This window comes from Panulirus ornatus, chromosome 20, assembly GCF_036320965.1.
Source record: "Panulirus ornatus isolate Po-2019 chromosome 20, ASM3632096v1, whole genome shotgun sequence".
NCBI classification, from domain to species: Eukaryota; Metazoa; Arthropoda; class Malacostraca; order Decapoda; family Palinuridae; genus Panulirus; species Panulirus ornatus.
The window spans coordinates 74,026,470-74,042,683 of NC_092243.1; the positions used below are offsets into that span (position 1 = coordinate 74,026,470).

The following is a 16,214-nucleotide window of genomic DNA, read 5'->3' on the forward strand; positions in this document are numbered from 1 at the left end:
GTGTGGGGCCTTTATGGGGTACAGTACTTTACATTGTGTCTGATACTTTACAATATGGCGTGTGGTACTTTACAGCGAGGTGTGTGGCACTTTACAATATTGGGTTTGGTTCTCTACTGCGTGCGAAAATCTACTTTATGGCGAATAGTAATTTACAATAAGGTGTTTGGTACTCTAAAGTGTACGATAATTACGGTGTGCAAACTTTACAAAATGGTATCCGATACTTTATCATATGATGTCTGATACCCTACAATATGCTGTCTGATACTTTACAATATGGTCTGTGGTGACTGATACTTTACCATACGATATCTGATACTCCATAATATGGTATCTGATATTTACAACACGGTGTCTGCTACTGTGCAATATGGTATCCAATACTTTAAATAACGTCTAATACTCTATAATATGATGTCGGATACTGTGGGTCAATGTTACTCTGCTGCTTTAAAGGTTGTACAGAAGCTTTTTCAAGGTACGTTCATGTTCTCTGCAATGACAGTATCATCCCAAAATATGATCAATGTGAAGATCACTACAATTCGCATGTTTAAAATCAGGTATTTTTTCGCATCTGTCAAGTCAACCAACATTATTACATGCAATGTTGAAAGCAACGTTAAAAGTAATTTGTCGGTGAACACTCGTACCACAATTTTCTCCAACTTCAAACTCAAGCAACGAGTTCCTTATTTGTGGTAAGATCTAAAATATTTTCATCGTTAGTAGGTTTCTCGACTAAGTGGATTAGGACTATATCGTGCAAATTTAGGAAGTACATGCCCGGAGCTATTGGCAAGGGATTATCCTAATTATCCTCCAGTTTATCTATGTATTGTCGGCAAATTTAGACCAGCACTTAAAACTAATAAAACAAGTGTTAGAAGTTATAAAGAATTGGTCCAGGGACTGACTTAGCCTTGTGCTACACCATTAATTATACTTAAAAATTGTCTCGATGTAACAGTACTCTTGATATACTGGTAGCGAGTTATTCTTTCATCCAGCTGAATGTATTCATATATACGGAGAATTTAAGTACTAAAACAAAATTCATGAGGAACACATGTTAGTTGTTTTGGGGGGTGGAGGGTGTACGAGGGAGTGCTGGTTGGTCTAAACTGCTCCCCTCTCTCCCTCATTATCTCTACCAGACTTCCCAAGGGACAGTCCCAATGTATCGTACCGACATAGTTTGGAATTGGCCTGGTTTTCCGCCTTCATTTATCCCCCATTCCTTTCCTGTATCCCCTCCAATTCATTCAAGTCCTTCTCTATGCATCTACTGTGTTACCTTGATCAGCCATCACTTTGTCCGCCTGTCCTCTCCTATCACCATCAACACCCGTCATCTCCTTCCTCCATCCCCTACACCATCTGCACCTAAGCGCAGTCTGCTGCTGCACGTCCCCTCCTTCAGCCGTTGCCCAAACGGCACCCCCTCACCATCAACCAACTGCACCCCTTCCCTCATCCCCTACACCAGCTGAATCCCCTCCATCATCCTTTGCACCAGCTGCATCCCTGCCCCCACCTAGTCCGGCAGGTGGCACATCATCTCCGACGTTCCATGAAAACGGACGCAGAACGTGTCGCCAAACCAGCTGGTTGTGACGTCACACGAGCGGGGTGCCATGCCAACGCCAGATTGGGCTCAACATAAGTAAATAATGAGAGCCAAGTTGACTACGGGGTGAAAATGGCATCAAAGAAGTCGGGCGCTCAACCAGTCCTCAACTATATAAGGCTCTTATACTTTGTGCATATTATATACATATTCACAACCTCATATTTTCTATCTGTTCCCTGTCGGCTCCACACGGCAAACACATAATATTTTGGCCAAGGTATGATATGAAACGTTAAGCTTACATTACACAACGTAACGGTAAGGTACATGATGGTAAAGTATAGGATAGCACTCACAGGATACAAAACGCACACAGGGGTACACCTGTGTATGGTATATGTGGGTACAGAATGCTGTGGCACTCATCAGACACAAGGTACACCCAAAGGTACTCCTGTGTACGGTATATAAAAGGTACAGGATGTTGAAGAACTCATACTCACGGTACATAGTATGCGAGGCCTATAGTGGAACACTTGCAATTGCTGCCATGCGCCCACGTCTACAAGTATTCTTCTCTTTGAAACAAATCATTTGATATCGTTTTCGTCAATAAAAATCAATGAACCTCTAATCTTAATACTCGCCACCTCTCTTCCATTTCATTTCCGCAGTCTTGTATCCAGAAATGAATACTCAAGCATTATCTCCCGGAATCTATTATCAAACAAACTATTTAAAAGGTGCAAAACGCATAAGATTTTGGTTCACTATATTTGTAATTTCAAGCTGTGGTTTGTGTTACTATATCAAAAAATGGCGACAAAACATTCATACACCAATAAATTAACAAATCCAATTACTGCAAACGACCGAAATAGCTGAAACTATTACTCCAGGCGCTGACGGGAAATGTTTCATCATATACCACAGAACATACCTAGAAGGCCTGGTTCCCAAAAGGCAATCAATTGAAAATAAACTCCAAATTGGACGATAGCCATAAAAGTCTCTGTAAAATAAGATCTTTGAAATCAAAATAAGCTAAAGAGAAAGCAATGCCGAAATGCAAGTACGAAATTAAATGCAAGCATTATGAACCAACCAGCGAAGAAACTCATTACCATCCTAGACAATACCTACCTACTACTGTACCTGACCAGCCAGCCTGCGGTGGGTACATGAGCTTGCTGGCCGCCCCCTCAAATAGCCCAACTTATCAAGGAAGCAACGGTACAACTTAGTCCCAACCTGAGCTGAGAGATACAGACGACCCTCCAACGTCGACATAGTGTGCACATTGGGGTGTGTGGGCAGCGGGTGGGTGATAGACAGTGGAATGAAGGGTCTACATCTGTGATGGGTGAGGGGGGGGGGCGGCATATATGGGTGGGTGAGACTATGGCTGATGGGGTGGGTTAGATCATCTGCGGCGTACAAGGAAGGTGGGGGAGGGCACCAATAGTGAGCGTGTGTGGAGGTGGCACCCACGGTGATCAAAAGGACAGCACTTGTGGCGAGTGAAGAGTGAGGCGGCACTGCAGTTAGCGTAAGACAACGGTGTCTGAGGTGAGGAAGATAGAGAGAGAGAGAGAGAGAGAGAGAGAGAGAGAGAGAGAGAGAGAGAGAGAGAGAGAGAGATGCATCACTGGTAGCATTAAGGCAACAGGTGGAATGTGTATGTGTAAAGGAGCCATCTGCAGCGGTTTTACAGTGGGGCATGGTAGCGGGGGTGAACGAGTGGAATCTGTGGTGGGTGTGAGGAAGTGAGGTGCCGCGGGTGTAAAAGAGGCAAATGTGGCAGGTGCGGGAGGCTGCACCACTGGTAAGTACGGGAAACCGCACTTCCTAGCTGTGGGTGTGGGAGGCAAGGAGGCGTGAGGGCAGCATATTCAACACACCACCCACACATGTCAATAAATCTTCATTGCACATATTTACATTCTTCAACTATCTTCTGTTCCTCCACTTCACCTTCCTTGTTTAAACTCTTCTTCCCCCACAAACCACCCCATAAAAGGGGGGTTGAGACGCCCCCTCCAAAGGAGCGCGTGGTATGCGGAAGCCTAGCTCAGAAAAACTGATTAGTTCATTTTTTCTCCAGTGGAAAGCGACGACCCCCTCGGCTCCTGACGGCGAGGCACACCGCGTCCCTACAAAGACACCCATCAGTTGCCGCTATGCCCCGTGCCTTTGCCCAGCTCATACCACTCCCACAGCAACCCAGCTACCACCAACCTCCCTTATCACTAAACACGAAGGTTTCAACTTCCTATGTCATCATTTTAAATGCATCGACAAATAACAAGAGAGAGATGGTAAAGTACACTATGGCAGAAGCAGAGCAACAAAGTGATGAAAAGATAATTAAGAGGTAGATATGTTAAAGAAAGCTACAGGATGAAGTATAAAGAAAGAGTGAGATGAAGCAGAACAATGAAGGCAATGCTCAAGTTGTATGAAACAGAATGAGGCAAAATAAGGAAGGCGAAAAGAGACGGCGGTATGAGAAGGGTAGGCGAAGAAACTGGCGAAGAAAAAAGACAAACAAAAGCGAAGAGAAATGAAAAAGGATTTTAAAAACTACTTGAAAAATATTAATAACAAAAGTAAAAAAAAAAAAAAAAGCAATGAAGGAAAACAGTCACACACAGAACAGTCAAGGCACAGTCTGTAACAAAAAAAAAAAATCGTAAGACATAACGATGCTTCTGCACATTTGAAGAGAAAATTAAATAAACAGAGGAAGGAATATTGTTCATTTTCAAACGCTGAGAATGTACCGTTAACCTAGAAACACAAGACAAATATGTACCCTCGGTAATGTGTTATCTTTGCCAGGTATCCGCCACACTCATCACCCAACACCAACACCCTACACTCCAAATATAAACAGTTCCACTTCGCCCTCATTTTTACTGATACAAAGTAAACATCTCGAAATGATAACAAACTCGTGGAAATTATGTCATCCGAGCAAGTGCCGACCTGGCCACAAAAGTAGAAGAAACGTTTTTCAGATGTAATTCCTTGTTTATGAAAGTTTTATGCAACGATACACAATGAGGGACGGACCTAATGACCTTTGGCTGTTAAAAACATTCTTACAACACTGAAACGATGAGCCAACATGTGAAAACACTGAAATTTGGGTCCCCTCCCCCCAATGAGATCTAAATTAAGCACTGGAGTATTGGCGTATGCCTTTCCTTCCTGGCCCTTTCCTGTGGACTCATTTCAACCCTTAAGATAAATTGTATCTAAAAACTTTTTTGCTGTTCTGGGATAAAACTGTATTAATACTACAGAACAAACAAAACACTTACAAGCTTGTATTATAAATATAAATATAACGTGTCTAAAAGCACACAGACAAAATGGTAATACTTTAGCAAATACAACCATAACTCTGTATCATCATTTACAGATGATTCCTACACTAGTTATATGTATCTAACTGATTCTCTTACCTAAGCAAGGTACTAGTGTTAACGCTCCATTCCTTGACATAATTCTGTACTAACACTCTGTTACCTAGCTCAGAATCATGAATGATGTTAGGTTTTCAACAATTCACAATAGTTACCATATCCATTTCTGAATTATAGTTATTCAAAGTACCAGTATTAAGTGGATATGCTCTTTGGAGCAGGGCCAAACAGCACAGGTTCAATCCTGGTTGCAGTAGTTAGTCCACAATCAACCCAGCTGTTCATCCTCCCCTACAAATTGGTCAATAAAATGGGTACCTGACCTGAGGCTCAGGCATGTGAAACATCTGGGGTAGAACATGGAAAGGTCTGTGGGGCCTGGATATGGATAGGGAGCTGTGGTTTCGGTGCATTACACATGACAGCTATAGACTGAGTGTGAAAGAATGTGGCCTTTTTTGCTTGTTTTCCTGGCACTACCTCACTGAAGCAGGGGTAGTGATGCTATTTCCTGAGTGGCGGGGTAGCGACAGGAAAGGAGGAAGGCAACCATGTCTGTATATGTATATGTATTTATATGTGTATATGAGTGGATGGGCCATTCTTCGTCTGTTTCCTGGCACTACCTCACCAATGTAGGAAACAGCGATTAGGTATAAAAAATATAAAATATAAACAATAAACATTTTATATGTAATTTTTTACTATACTTTGTTGCTGTCTCCTGCGCAAGGAAACAGACGAAAGAATAGCCCAACCCGCCCACATCCACATGAATATACATAACTATACATTTCAACGTATACACAGACATATGCATATACATACATGTTCATATTCATACATGCTGCTTTCATCCATTCCCATGGCCACCCCACCACATGAAATAGCACACACACACACACACACACACACACACACACAGAAACACACTATTCTACTATACTTTGTCGCTGTCTCCCGCAATAGCGAGGTAGCGCAAGGAAATACAAGAAAGAATGGCCCAACCCACCCACATACACATGTATATACATACACATCCACACATGCACATATACATACGTATACACCTCAATGTATAAATATATATCACACAGACATATACATATATACACATGTACATAATTCATAGTCTCCCCTTATTCATTCCCGTCGCTACCCCTCCATACATAAAATGACAACCACCTCCCACCGCAAGTGCAAGAGGTAGCACTAGGAAAAGACAACAAAGGCCACATTCATTCACATTCAGTCTCTAGCTGTCATGTATAATGCACCGAAACCACAGCCCCCTTTCCACATCCAGGAAACACAAAACTTTCCGTGGTTTACCCCAGACGCTTCACATGCCCTGGTTCAATCCATTGACAGCACGTCGACCCCGGTATACCACATCATTCCAATCCATTCCTTGCACATCTTTCACCCTCCTGCATGTTCAGGCCCCGATCACCAAAATCTTCTCATTCCCTCCACCTCTGACAACCTTTTGTCAATCTTTTCTTGCTCATTCTCTCCATGTGACCAAATCATTTCAAAACACCCTCTTCTGCTCTCTCAACCACACTCTTTTTATTACCACACATCTCTCTTACCCTTTCATTACTTACTTGATCAAACCACCTCACACCACATATTGTCCTCAAACATCTCATTTCCAGCACATTCACCATCCTCCGCACAACTTTATCTATAGCCCATGCCTCGCAACCATATAACAGTGTCGGAACCACTATTCCTTCAAACATACCCATTTTTGCTTCCCGAGATAACGTTCTCGTCTTCTACACATTTTTCAACGCTTCCAGAACTTTTGCCCCCTCCCCCACCCTATGACTAACTTCTGCTTCCATGGTTCCATCCGCTGCCAAACCCACTCCCAGGTATCTAAAACACTTCACTTCCTCCAGTTATTCTCCATTCAAACTTACCTCCCAATTTACTAATCCCTCAATCCTACTGAACGTCATAACCTTGTTCTTATTCACATTTACTCTCAGCTTTCTTCTTTCACACACTTTACCAAACTCAGTCACCAGCTTCTGCAGTTTCTCACCCTAATCAGTCATCAGCACTGTATCATCAGCAAACAACAACTGACTTCCCAAGCTCTCTCATCCACAACAGACTGCACACTTGCCCCTCTTTCCAAAACTCTTGCATTCACCTCCCTAACAACCCCATCCATAAACAAATTAAACAACCTTGGAGACATCACACACCCCTGCTGCAAACCGACATTCACTGAGAACCAATCACTTTCCTCTCTTCCTACTCGTACACATGCCTTACACCCTCGATAAAAACTTTTCACTGCTTCTAACAACTTGCATCCCACACCACATATTCTTAATACCTTCCACAGAGCATCTCCATCAACTCTTTCATATGCCTTCTCCAGATCCATAAATGCTACACACAAATCCATTTGCTTTTCTAAGTATTTCTCACATACATTCTTCAAAGCAAACACCTGATCCACACATCCACTACCACTTCTGAAACCACACTGCTCTTCCCCAATCTAATGCTCTGTACATGCCTTCACCCCCTCAATCAATACCCTCCCATATAATTTCCCAGGAATACTCAACAAACTTATACCTCTGTAATTTGAGCGCTCACCTTCATCACCTTTGCCTTTGTACAATGGCACTATGCAAGCATTCCGTCAATCCCCAGGTGCCTCACCATGAATCATACATACATTAAATAACCTTACCAACCAGTCAACAACACACCCCCCCATTTTTTTTAATAAATTCCACTGCAATAAAATCCTGTCATTTTTTCTGACAGGAGGGGAGAGGTAAGATTCATGTCTGCTAGGTGTTAAGTGCATGACAGTGTATTTCTTTGAGATACAGCTTTCATTTCTGAAAGAGCCAGTGTTCTAAATGTGTGATGTAATGTTTTAAGCTTGTTGTTACTTAGTAGCAATAGGGTGCTGTGATATGCCTATGAAGTCATCTACACATGAAAGCATTTTCATACTGTGGTGTAGTCTGCAGAAGATGACAAAAGGCTATATAAGAAAAGACTGAAGAGGGTTAGAGAAAGAACAATTCCCTGGGGAATAAGAAGGTAAAAGACACTGGCTAGGCAGCCAGCTATATGTAGAAAACTATATACTGTTTGAAAAACAAATCCAAACTATCATACCTACAAGCACTCAACATCTATGCAACAAAACCAAAACTCTTCTGATACCATTCCACCACAACATGCTGACACACAATTCTTTGCAACAGCACTGCACCCAATCCACCAAATCAATCACTAACCCATTGTATGTATATATATTTGTATGTATGTAATCATTCAGTTATTTGTACTGTAGGGTAAGTAAATGTAGAACCATCTCGAACATTATCATACAGTCTGTTAAATCTATGTATGCTGTCTGCATTAATCATGTCCTCAGTCATTGAGTTCCATTCATCAACCCCTCTTACACTATAAAAATATTTCTTTACATCCTTTCCAACAAGTTTTTTGACAATTTCAAGTTATATCCTCTGGTTGCTCAACTCCTACATCTATCAAAGAACTGTTCGCTGTCCACATCATCCACCTCTTATAAAAACTTAAAGGTTGTGATAGGTCACCTTTCACTCTTCTTTCTTCCAAAGTGGGCAAATTTAAGGCCTCTTAATTCTGGTACCATCTTTATTGCCCTTCTCTGGACGTCTATTAGCTCCTTGTGCTTCTTTAAAGGCAGAGAACAAAAATGAGAAACATTTTAATTTTGGCCTCACATAGAATATGAATAGCCTGATAAATATTCCCTTATCCATATAACTGGTGGCTATCATGACATTTGTTGCCAGACACTTTGTCTCCGTAATTATTCTCCAAATATAGGACTCTGATGATAGGTTAGGGAAGATGTTGATTCCCAAGTCCTACCACTCACATTCCTGATGCACATTTCTTGCTCATTAATTATCATATTGAAGCTGTTTTTCACTGTGTCCCATCCACATTACTTTACATTTGCTTAGGCTGAATTTCATTAAATATGTTTCAGACCAACTTTGGAGTCTGTCTAGGTCCCCTTGTAACTCTAGTAAGCTGATGCAATTCTCCTTGCTTTTCACTTCCCTAATGATCTTTGCATCATCTGCAAACACATTCAGGTAGGCTTCCATACCTTCAGGCAAGTCATTAACATAGATCAAGAAAAGTAATGGTCCCAGAACCAAATCCTGTGGTACCCTGCTGTTCATTTAAACATATCTGGAAAAGGCTCCTCTAACGTTCATCCTTTATTCCCTCCCACTAAGATAATCTTCTACCCATCGAAGCAGTTTCCCCCTTATTCCTTCCTGGTGATCCAACGTCTTAATCAACTCCTTTCTACCCTTTCCACAATGAACTATAAGTTTCATACCTCTACCTCTACCACAAAGCCTTAAAGGGACCTGGTGGTTTGTTGTTGTTTGAATTCCTTTGTATCCCTACCATGTAGTATAGCATCAAATGCTTCCTGGCTGTCCAGATACAGACAGTACATCCAGCCTTTCTTCCTTTTTGTCCATAACTGAGCTTATTATTGCGTAGAACTCTAAATAGTTCTCTTGCACAACTCTAACCATAATTAAGCTTATTATTGCGTAGAACTCTAAATAGTTCTCTTGCACAACTCTAAGTGGTCAGCAATACATGACCTTTCCCTAAAACCATGATGCATCCCAATTCTCCTCCAAAGAAAATCACCCACTTGCTTTCTTTTCCAGAAACTTATACACTACACTTGTTAGTGAGACTGGTCTGTATTTCAGAGTCTGTTCCTGGTCACCTTCCTTATATCTAGGTATGACATTTACCCTTCTCCATTCCCTTGGCACTCTGCCTCTCTCCAGAAACATCTGGAAGAGTAAATCTAGTGTATCTGCATAAAAATGTAGCATATACTGGAACCCCTCAATTTACACGAGTTATGCTCTTGAAAATTATCTCATGTATCACTTCCATCACATAATGTAAGTACATACCAGAAAATACAGAACACAATAATATACAAACTGTACAATGAATTCTATTAATAAAAACAAAATAACAAACTTTGAATCCTAATGCAATGTTCCATTCAAGGAAAATAATCATTTTTGAAGACATTTTCTTCCATAATAATCCGGTGTTGCCCACATTAAAAATATCTTTAGGAGAATTACAGCCTTCCTCAATAATGATACTGAGGGCTCCCAGGATATTTTTGTCAGCAACGACATCAGCAGAAGCAGCTTCAGTTATTTCAATGTTTTGGTCATGTAGCATTTTCTACAATTTGTGAACCAGCCAGCTCCTTCTTCAACTGCCAAGTCATCATATATACTCTAGGCCTTTGCCTATATCACATGTATCACAAGCATGCTGCAGGAACATTTTCATAAGTTTGGTGTTTGATCCAAATGCACAGCATTCACATCATTCTCACCATAATCGAATGTTGGGAATGTGAGGTCTTAGATGAAATGATTAATGTTACACTCTTGGCACTCCCCTTGATTTCTGCACTATTATGAAGTCCACAAAGTAAATTCAATAAGTCCACAGGCACACTTAATCTTAGTTGTTCATTCACCTCAATCATACGTTTGAGCACACCCATGATGCAAAAGCCAAAAAATATGTAATATACAGTATACTGCTGCAAAACATACTGTAAGGCTCTGTGACTATACTACACTGTATCCATGCTATGCGGACATGCACTTCTCACACAGTGCTGGCAATGCAACATCATACTGCCAGACCAATGATGATTGTGTCATTAAAATACAAAGATAAATACACAGGAATCAAAACAGCAACAGACCAAAGGGTTCTTTCAAGGCTGTTTGAGATTGTGGAAGATATAAACCCCAGAACAGTGTGGTAAAAGTTACAAGACATTTAGATTTTTCAAATAAAGTAAACTGCAAATTGTCATTTTGACTATAATGACAATAAAAACATGGGACTTGAAGCAAAATATTTATCAAGTCTATTCTTAAACATATCTATAGTACTACTTTCAACCACTTTACTAAGCAAATCATTCTATATGTCAGCAATCCTGTTGAAGAAAAAATACTTCACCTCATTTGAGGTAAATCTTTTGTCAACGAGTATATAGTACTCTATCCATTCTATGTTTTTTTAGGGAGGGTAACCAAAACTGAACATAATATTCAAGATGTGGATGAACTAATTAACTGTATAGAGAAAAGATTTTCCAGGCCTTAAATTCAGACTTTACCCATGAAAACAAGAATTTTGTTTGCTCTTTTCACTACTTCTGTGCACTGCTTTACTTGGTTTTAGGTCACCAAAGATTATTAAACCCGTCTTTTTTCTCATTTACCTTTTGCAGTTTCACAGAATTCATACAGTAGCTTGCCTTTTCATTTTTACTACCAACTTGTTAAACTTTTGACTTATTGATATTAAAATCAATTTGCCACTTATGAGCCAAGTTCATCATTTTGTCCACGTCAGACTGAAGCTGTAGATGTTTAACAAATCAATTTGCATGTTTGCTTCCCAGTTTCATTTCATCACTGAATTTTGATTTTTTGCAATGCAGCCCATTATCAATATCATAAATACATATATGAGAGAGAGAAAACCAGTCCCTAAACTCATCAACTTATTTTTTTTTTTTATTATACTTTGTCGCTGTCTCCCGCGTTTGCGAGGTAGCGCAAGGAAACAGACGAAAGAAATGGCCCAACCCCCCCCATACACATGTATATACATACGTCCACACACGCAAATATACATATCTACAGAGCTTTCCATGGTTTACCCCAGACGCTTCACATGCCTTGATTCAATCCACTGACAGCACGTCAACCCTGGTATACCACATCGCTCCAATTCACTCTATTCCTTGCCCTCCTTTCACCCTCCTGCATGTTCAGGCCCCGATCACACAAAATCTTTTTCACTCCATCTTTCCACCTCCAATTTGGTCTCCCTCTTCTCCTTGTTCCCTCCACCTCCGACACATATATCCTCTTGGTCAATCTTTCCTCACTCATCCTCTCCATGTGCCCAAACCACTTCAAAACACCCTCTTCTGCTCTCTCAACCACGCTCTTTTTATTTCCACACATCTCTCTTACCCTTACGTTACTCACTCGATCAAACCACCTCACACCACACATTGTCCTCAAACATCTCATTTCCAGCACATCCATCCTCCTGCGCACAACTCTATCCATAGCCCACGCCTCGCAACCATACAACATTGTTGGAACCACTATTCCTTCAAACATACCCATTTTTGCTTTCCGAGATAATGTTCTCGACTTCCACACATTCTTCAAGGCCCCCAGAATTTTCGCCCCCTCCCCCACCCTATGATCCACTTCCGCTTCCATGGTTCCATCCGCTGCCAGATCCACTCCCAGATATCTAAAACACTTCACTTCCTCCAGTTTTTCTCCATTCAAACTCACCTCCCAATTGACTTGACCCTCAACCCTACTGTACCTAATAACCTTGCTCTTATTCACATTCACTCTTAACTTTCTTCTTCCACACACTTTACCAAACTCAGTCACCAGTTTCTGCAGTTTCTCACATGAATCAGCCACCAGCGCTGTATCATCAGCGAACAACAACTGACTCACTTCCCAAGCTCTCTCATCCCCAACAGACTTCATACTTGCCCCTCTTTCCAAAACTCTTGCATTTACCTCCCTAACAACCCCATCCATAAACAAATTAAACAACCATGGACGTGACCATCAACTTGTTATGTTTAACCATTCTGAGGCCTGACCATTAATCACTACTCTTCGTTTAGAGCTAGTAAACCAAATTCCTATCCACTAGCTAACAATTCCATCTATGCTATTTGACATAATTTTTGCTGGTAATCTTTGATGCAGAAACTTATCAAAAGCATTTTGAAAGTCTAACTGATAACACCAATTGCTTTACTATCATCATAAATGTTGATTGTATCATAAAATAAATCAAGCAAATTTGCCAGAAATGATTGATTTCGTCAAAAACCATGCTGAGAATTGTTTATTGAGTGAAAGGTCACAAAATGGTTTACAGTTCTATCTCGAATGATGGGGTCCATAATTTTTCCAACAACAGACAGTACGCTAATAGGACAATAACTTCTGGGTAGTGAACTCTTACTTTCTTTGAAAATTAGAGATACATTGGTAAACTTCCACTCATCAGGAACTTTTCCCAGAGCAAGTGCCTTACTGAAAAGGAGAGGCAAAGGCTTCACTATCTAATTTTTCACCTCTTTTACTGTTCACAGATAAAACATCAGGGCCTGCCATTTTAATCATTTTCATTGTTTATTGTTGAAAGTATGTCTGACTTTTGTCAGTTTGTTGAACAATATTCCACTCTCTTATCAATAAAACCAGATTTGGGACATGGGTTGTGTCTCCAGTCGTAAATACAGATGCTAAAAAAGTCATTTAATATTTCTGACATAGCTTCGTTGACTTGAACCAAGTCACAGTTTTCCATAATCAATGGACCTACTGACTAGGTAATGACTCTCTATGTTTTAACATAACTGTAAAACTCCTAAAAGTGCTTCTCTTCTACTTCCAGCAAAATACACTTCATATAGACGTTTGCTTCGTCACGTCTTACTTTTTCTATGCACATTTACTTACCTTACTCTATCATGTTAGGTATGGGATTCTATAAGTTTCTCATGAACTACTTTGTTAATCAGGCATTTTTTTTTATTTCGCCATTCCTTAATAAACTCATACCATTCTACAATTATCCAGCAAAAAATCGATAAAGCAAGTACAACAAATAAAGTAAATAACTTATATTCAATGAATATCAAAATTAAAATCAGCTCCAACTAAGCTAACCCTTGTCATTAAACTAATATTTAAACTGATTTTGCTCAAGGTTCTCTGTTTACCATGATAACCGTCAGAATTACATGTCTCTACTTCAAGAATCTGATTTTGAGTAGATGGACCTGAACCTACGAATAGCCATTATCATACATACCTTGAAAACCAACTGCAGGTTTCATTTAGACAGATAAGGTAGTTTTGTTCACTCTGGTTTCCTATTATCTTTATCCTTGCTGGAGGACTATTCAACGCACCATATTCCAAAGAGTAAACAAAGTTTTGTGCAATATCATTTGGCAAGGGATAAGCCCAGAGCCCAAGACAAGAGCTTCGTACGCGTATATATATATACATATATTCATTCTGCTGCCAGACCCAGACACAGCAAGATGGAGGACCACCTGGTAAATAACAATACAGTACTTACCTCTGTCGTAATAGGTCTTGTGATATCAATTATAATCTGCCAACTACAATAACCAGTTTTAAAACAAATTGGGAACACAAACTGCGACACGACACTACACAAGATAAACAAACTGAGTTGAAGAAAAATAAAGAATCGAAACTGAGGATAAAACAAAGTAACATCAAAAGAAACACATTCAAAGGGTTTAATCATTCAAAGAAATTTACGAATCTCTGTGAAGCTTCCTGTAATAGGCTTCCAGTCAGCTGGTTTTCATGCACAACACTAGTCTATATTAAGTTAACCTGTCAGGTAAAAACTTGTGTAAAGTTTTGTTTATAATGTCATCGAGGGTTTTGATTTTGTAGCTATTCATCCCTGATAGTATTAAGTTTTAAAGTACAGTAAAGTCCAACCATATCATCTGATCATCATTCTTTTTCATGTTACGAATTTCTTTCCTACTATCAACTAATGTCACGCGTCATTACGAATTTCTAAAAAATATTCCCTTCACATTTCCTCGAGTAATTTCGTGATATCTAATTTTCATGAGGCTATAAGAAAGCTGGGTGATTATTCATGTTATTGATAAATAAATATATATTCTTTCATACTTCGCCATTTCCCGCGTTAGCGAGGTAGCGTTAACAGAGGACTGGGCCTTTGAGGGAATATCCTCACCTGGCCCCCTTCTCTGTTCCTTCTTTTGGAAAATTAAAGAAAAAAAAGCGAGAGGGGAGGATTTCCAGCCACCTGCTCCCTTCCCTTTTAGTCGCCTTCTACGACACGCAGGGAATACGTGGGAAGTATTCTTTCTCCCCTATCCCCAGGGATAATATATATATTCTTATGAGTCCACGGGGAAAATGAAACACGATAAGTTCCCAAGTGCATGTTTACCAAATGGCGTCCTAGCTTCGTCTCTTCGATGCATATCAACTGACTTATATTTCTCTTGTGACTCCCCTGATGATGTGATTATTACACGAAAGTGCTCTTGGGAACTTATTGTGTTTCATTTTTCCCCTGGACTCACAGGAATGAGTATATTGCTTTCCTTCATCCATTTTCGGCGCTACCCTGCCCCACAGGAAACAGCATCGCTATCCCCAGGTTCAGTGAGGTAGCGCCAGGAAAACAGTCTCTAGCTGTCATGTGTAAAGCATCGAAACCACAGACCCCACAGGCCTTTTCATGGTTTACCCCAAATGTGTCACATGCCCTGGTTCAGTCCTTGCACACGTCGACCCTGGTATCCCACATTGTTCCAATTCACTCTTCTTTGCGCACCTCTCATTCTCCTGTATGTTCAGGCCCCGATCGCTCAAAATCTTTTTCACTCCAACCTTCCATCTCCAATTTAGTCTCCCTCTTCTTTTTGTTCCCTCCACCTCTTGCATGTATGTCCTCTTTGTATCTTTCCTTACTCATTCTCTCCATACGTTCAAACCATTCAACATACCCTCTTCTGCTCTCTCAACCACACTTTTTATTTCCTCACATCTCCCATACCTTTTCATTACTTGCTCGATAAAACCACTTCACACCAAATATTATCCTCAAACATTCCATTTCCAACACATCCACCCCCTTCCATACAACCATATCTATAGCCCATGCCTCACAGCCATATAACATTGATGGAACTACTATTCTTTCATACATACCCATTTTTGCTCTCTAAGATAACATGCTCTCCTTCCACACATTCTTCATTGCTCCCAGAACCTTAGCCCCCTCCCCCACCCTGTGACTCACTTCCACTTCCATGGTTCCATTCGCTGGTAAGTCCACTCTCAGATATCTAGAACACTTCACTTCCTCCAACTTTTCTCCTTTCAAACTTGCATCCCAATTCATTTGACCCTCAACCCTACTGAACCTAATAACCTTGCTCTTATTCACACTTACTCTCAACACTCTCCTTTCAAACACTTTTCCAAACTCAG

General features: G+C 40.4%; 1 protein-coding gene across 26 annotated transcripts in view; it reads right to left on the reverse strand.

Moving 5' to 3' along the window:
* LOC139756140 (uncharacterized) overlaps positions 1–14,430 on the reverse strand; it is a 280,133-nt gene extending 265,703 nt beyond the window's left edge. For 23 of the 26 annotated variants that reach the window (XR_011714269.1, XR_011714268.1, XR_011714267.1 and 20 more), the window contains exon 1: positions 14,281–14,430. The gene's annotated coding sequence lies outside the window, so the exon portion shown is untranslated. Of the gene's footprint in view, positions 1–14,007; positions 14,226–14,280 lie in introns of those variants that run through there. The other 3 variants (XM_071675274.1, XM_071675273.1, XM_071675254.1) reach the window with 3 other exon arrangements.
* Positions 14,431–16,214: the final 1,784 nt, after the last annotated feature.